This window comes from Balaenoptera acutorostrata, chromosome 10 (genome assembly GCF_949987535.1).
Source record: "Balaenoptera acutorostrata chromosome 10, mBalAcu1.1, whole genome shotgun sequence".
In the NCBI taxonomy this organism is placed as follows: domain Eukaryota; kingdom Metazoa; phylum Chordata; class Mammalia; order Artiodactyla; family Balaenopteridae; genus Balaenoptera; species Balaenoptera acutorostrata.
The window spans coordinates 100,373,993-100,380,413 of NC_080073.1; positions in this window are offsets into that span (position 1 = coordinate 100,373,993).

Genomic DNA, 6,421 nt, shown 5'->3' on the forward strand with positions numbered 1-6,421 from the left:
TCAATATCTTTCAGGGAGACACAATTCAAGCCATAACATTGTCCCCATCCCCAGTTTATCCCTCAACATCAGCCTGAGTGATTCCTTTAATAATGTCTTATATGTTACTCCTCTATTCAAAAATGTTCAATGGTTTCCCAGTTCATTCAGAGAAGAAGCCCTACTCCTCAGTGGTCAACACACCCCTCCATGCTCAGCTCCTCCCTCCAGTTGCCCCTGTTCTGATCTTTTCTATTTCTCCCCTTGCTCACTTTGTTTCAGTTCTTTTGGTCTCTTTGCTTTTTCTTGAACATAAGCAAGTGGACTCCCCTCAAAGCCATGGCACTAGCTGTTCCCTCCTCTAATTGTGCTGCTCTCCCCATTATATACACGATTCATATCCTCACTTTATTCAGACATTTATTCAACTGTCTCCTTCCCTGAAAGGCTTTCCATGAATAAAATAAAAACTCTAAGTAAAATAGCAATGAAATAGCCCTTTATCCTCCCCAACTTCACCCACTGCCAATTGATCCCCTGCCCTGTTTCCTTTTTCTCCATAGCACTTATGATATATTTAGTTATTTGTTGTCTGTTTTCCTCCAGTAAAATGCCAGCTTAAGTAGAGCAAGGGTTTTGTCTCTTTGGTTCCATTCTGTGTTTCCATAATCCTCTGGCGCAAAGTAGGATTTCAGAAAATAGGTTCTGAGTGAATGGTTGAATGAATGAACTAATGAATGAATGTGCTTTGAACAGAGCCTTTTACATAATGAGTCCTAAATAAGTATTTTTTATAATTCTTATTCTTAATTAATCTTTCCCAAAATAGTTACTGCTGTGATCAATTTTCTATATGCTATTTTTCCTCTTTCTTTATTCTGCTCTGGAAATTTCAGGCTCAAAGGGAGGACCATATTCAAGGAAAGGGTAAGATCTAATGTTCAAATGTGACAATGAAATTGGGAAACTGAAATTAACATGCTGGAAACCTAGACTCGCTGAAAGTCAACAAACTAGAATTTGGCTAAAAGATGAACACAAAATTCTCCCATCTTTTTATTTTTCAAATAAAAAATATCTATCTGGGCTTCCCTTGTGGCGCAGTGGTTGAGAATCTGCCTGCTAATGCAGGGGACACGGGTTCGAGCCCTGGTCTGGGAGGATCCCACATGCCGCGGAGCAACTAGGCCCATGAGCCACAACTACTGAGCCTGCGCGTCTGGAGCCTGTGCTCCGCAACAAGAGAGGCCGCGATAGTGAGAGGCCCGCGCACCGCGATGAAGAGTGGCCCCCGCTTGCCGCAACTAGAGAAAGCCCTCGTACAGATATGAAGACCCAACACAGCCAAAAATAAAAATAAATAAATAAATTTAAAAAAAAAAGATTCCACATCTTCCCCCAACGTTGGCAAAAAAAATATATATATATATATATGTATATATATACACATATATATACATGTATATATATATCTTCACATGTGTGGCCTTTTCTCACCCTTCTAAGTCTCCGTGCAGGGGAGGTATCCCGCATGATCCATCTATTTTCATCACTCCCAGACTTGATTTATCCCTCCTCAAACCCCTTACAATTTTTACTTCCTCCTAGGGCATTTAAAACTTACTAGTTCTAAATTATAGTTAATTGCATCTGTTCTCACTTTTCCTACTAAATTCTAAGTTTCATAGAGGCCAAGAAAATATATTTTATCCTGTCTGTCTCACAGCATCTAGTTTGAATGAGTGACTCAAAAAGGTTTTGAATAATCAAAAAGAACCTAGTTTTAAAGCACAAATGATACATACTGATTTTTTAATAGTCTTGAAAAATAACCAGGAAATAATCCCTGTTCCTATAAGAGGGAGGTATTAAATTAAATGCAATCTCTTGTTGCCATTAAACCATTAACAACCCTATCAACTCTTTGCCTGAAGACGGACTTGGACTTAGTTCATCTTTCCTTGTCTCTTCAGTACTCTTATAAAAGGTAGGGATGTAATTTTTATTTCCTTTATTTCACATTTATCATCTATAAAGTCAAAATAATACTTTCTTACTTGTAGGGCTGTTTAATGAGGCAGTTAATTATTGTATAATGCATTGTAACTCCTGGAGTAAAGGTTTTATATGTGTGCAAAGGGGTATTATTCCAGGAGAGTTATGACATGGGCAATCTTTGGCTTGTGGGTGGAGTAGGTGGAGTGATGTGATAAGACAGCAGCTGAACAAACTTCAATAAATTAAGAAATAGGGAGTTCAAACTTGCATTGTGGAAAGTTGGTAGAGAGTTCACCTCCCTGACGCTTCTGAAGGAATGGCCTTATGTTGTTAGAAAACTGACATAGAAGAGCAGTTGTCTCACACATCAATTTTGCAGATGGCAAAAATGAATCAATTTCAGTAGCTTCAAAGATACATGTGACAAAAACAAAACAAAACAAAACCCAGATTGCCTTCAATATTGAATCCATTTATTTTTTTAAATTTGTATTTATTTATCCATTTTTTATTTTTTTTTAAACTTTTTATTTTATATTGGAGTATAGTTTTGTTTTGTTTTTTAAACTCAGGAAGCTGACAGTTCTTTTTTTTTTTTAAATAGTAATCTTATTTATTTATTTTTATATTTATTTTTGGCTGTGTTGGGTCTTCATTTCTGTGCGAGGGCTTTCTCTAGTTGCAGCAAGCGGGGGCCACTCTTCATCGCGGTGCATGGGCCTCTTCATTATAGCGGCCTCTCTTGTTGGGGAGCACAGGCTCCAGACGCGCAGGCTCAGTAGTTGTGGCTCACAGGCCTAGTTGCTCCGCGGCATGTGGGATCCTCCCAGACCAGGGCTCGAACCCGTGTCCCCTGCATTAGCAGGCAGATTCTCAACCACTGCGCCACCAGGGAAGCCCTGGAGTATAGTTGATTAACAATGTTGTGTTAGTTTCAGGTGTACAGCAAAGTGATTCAGTTATACATATACATCTATTCTTTAATATTGAATCCATTTAAATCACATAATTTATTTATTTATTCTTTCAACAAATATCCATTTAGTGCCTCTCATGAGTCAGACCCTACTCCCTGTCCTTATGAAGCTTGCATTTGTGTGCAGAAAGACAGACACAAACAAGGAAATATACAGTGTGTAGGGTTGGAAGTAACACTTATAGTGTTACCATGAAAATAAGGCATACGGTATGGCTAAGTGTGGAGATACTATTCCACATTAGAGGGCCAAGAAAGACCCCATAGTTAAGGTGACACTTGAGTAGCACCTTAAAGGAAGGGAGTGAGCCCAATAGGTGGCTGGGAAGATTCACGCAAGTTCTATTGCGAAAGCTCGCGTAGGGCCATGCTCGATGTTTGTAAGTTTACTTTTGCTGTTACCAATTCTCCCTCCTAGATTTTCAGCCAATTTACACAACTTAACTTAGTTTTTGGAATAAATTTGTCTAGCGTGTAAAGACATTACAATTCATATAGTGTTGTTCATTTTAGGTAACACAAAAATATTTGGGCAACAAAGTTTTGGGGTAATTTATCCTGAAGGTAAGGTCAAACACAAATACACATACATACACATAAAGACAACCATCCCCCCTCCCCAATTTTCTGTTTGTCTTACACTTTGTTATTTCTCTATCATTAGAGAAAATTAAAGCAAAGGATGAGCTAAGAACCAAGTATTAGTCACCAGCGTGGTGGTGACTTTTAGATGAAAAATTCTCTGACAGAAAGGAAACGTCTTCTGCTTCACTGCCTTTCACATCAAAGCAGAAGTAGAGGTGTGGTTGAATAAATTTTTTTTAAAAGTTCAAGTGATCTTTATATTGGTAGACATTTGAAGTTCATTTTACTAGCGATTTAGTGGCTTACTGGCTTTAATGGATTTGAGTAAACTTTAGCCAGAGCTATGCACCACATTGCAAGCCCACTACCTGTAAAGGAAAAAAAAATGTAGTCAGATTTCTTTCCTTCTGATAATTGGACTAAAACTTGTTGTCTGAACTAAGTCAGTCCAATTATTTTTCTTCAGTTCTGTCAGACCAGGGACTAAAATATTAGAGCAAATAGATAACCTCCAAATTCATGGTGTCTTTTTTTTTTTTTTTTCTTTTCTTTCTTTCTGGAATTCAGGAGAAGAAAAGAGGCTCTTTTAAAAATCTGAGTATATTGTGAAATTCTCTGGTCTTGATTTATATGTGTTACACAATCTGACTTTAAAATTAAAATTTTGTGTGTGTGTGTATAGAGTGGAGTGTATAAGTGGAAAATACTGCTGGCCACATCATTATGACTATTTTACATTTAAACAATGAATTCACCACCTGTAGGACTTATCTCAAGGAGCAGTGGGTGGCTAGAGCGGAGAAGTCTTGTTGTCTTCCTAACCTTTTTCTTTTCTGTCATCTCAGATGTGTGGTGGAGTGTTTCACCCTCGTGGTCCACTCTTCATGTGAGTAGCCCGTGCTTCCCAGGCAGGGTGACGAGACAGGAAGTGGCAGAGGCAGGTGCGCTATGCTTCCACTTACTCTGAACCATATCCATAGCTTGTTCATATGCAGCTGCATTGCTAATAGTATTAACGTGTGCATACATGTCCACAAGCGAAAACCTCGGGGAGACAGCTAAAGACCTGTGACTTCCTACTTACATAAAACAACCTACATCTTTTTCTTGCATTTATTTCTATTGCCAGGAGCTTTGAAAAGTGTCATAACCAGAAGTCAAGTTCTTTGCGGTTTCCTATTATGTTTCTTAAGAATTGTGCAGTGGTGATATGAAAAACACACATTTCTGGTAACAGATACGAGCTGTTGAGGTTACCAAAATTAGAGATATTCAAGATAACAAAACACTCTATAATGTGTATACAAACACATATGGCTATATGTTAGCTTTCCCCAAATGGCATTATTTCTATCTGAATTAAGCACAGGTAATTTTGTTTGGAAGTATGGCTTTTTGGCAACGTAACAGTTTATTACCTTTCTTCAGACTGGTTCAAATTTACTTAAGTGCTTGTCCGATACTCCTAATGGCTACGTTAAAGAAAAAAACATCAAGGCATAATCGTTTTACTTAACTAATTTATCTGTTGGTAATCTTCTATTAATTTTTTGCCCTTTTATTTCAAGGCAACACACAAAATGAAGAATTGTGCAGAATTGCTGATATACATAGGCTGCCATGAAAATTAAAATATCTAGAGGAAAATTGAAAACACTATCAAATACGTACATGCTTCCAAAACTTCTGATGTTATCCAAGGTTTTCATATCTAAGTCAAGGTCATAGGTTAGATTCTTATGTGAGCCAGCTATGTCTTTGTCCAAAAAGTAGAAACTATGGATAGGTCAAGGAAAAGGCTTCATTTTTACTATTTGGGAAACAAACTCCTGCTGCGTCTTTTCCTTCCTGGGGAGAGGAGTTACCATTTTTTACTAGACACAAATCTTTGAAATTTTGACTTTTTTAAAATTTACACTGGAATATGTGATATTGTAGAACTACAGACACAATCTTAGTCATACCTTTGCATTCATTCATTCTAAAGGAAGGCATTGTTTTCTAAGACAAAACACAGCATTTATGGGTAAGATGCCCATTTTACCGAGACCCAGTTTTTTTAACCACGTGTTCTCTCCTAAAGAGCTGGTGAATAAAATCATGATCATCAAGGCACAACTTATTTGGAGTTCTGAGCTTCAAATACACAGGAGACCAACTGGGTCACCCAGTATGACCTAATTTCCTGACCCTGGTTCCCCCTTGCAGACTTTCCACACTTGGAAATAAAGTGCAAATTCGAGTGAGGAAAGAAAAGAAATCCACCCAAGAGCTGTTAAAAAATGTATGTATGCAGTAAATCTATGTACCACTGTGTAATTATAATAACATAAACAAATCCACTATAAGGACATTCACATTAGACCTAATTTTATGCTGAACTATTATAATGCAGTTAAGAGCCTCACAATCCTGTTTTAATTAAGCTCTGTTGTGAAACATGCAGCATTTGAACCTGTTCTGGCCTGTTTGACTACCACTGAATTAGCGCCCTTAACTTGTTTTTCTGCTGAACGATGAATCTCATTTAAGAATTCCTGTTTGCGGGTCTGGCATTTGGTGGGTTATTCTATGCTATTGTGCCTCCAGACCCAGGTCAGCTAAGCTGCTCAGATTCGCCCCATATGTAGTCTCTCGACTCACTTGTCTCCAAAGATTTGTTAACTTACCCTGGGCTCTCATGGAAATGAAGGGACAGATTTGATTGGTTTAATGAAAGAGATTTCAGATGACAGGAGACTTCACTTGTGGAGCTAACTTCAGATTCTGTAGGGCACAGTAAGCGTCTACTGGCCTATCATTTTGCAGAAATACTTAGTGAACTCCAATTTTCCATGGATATTAGTTAGGCTGCCAAATAGTTTAACCGTTACTCATTAGGAA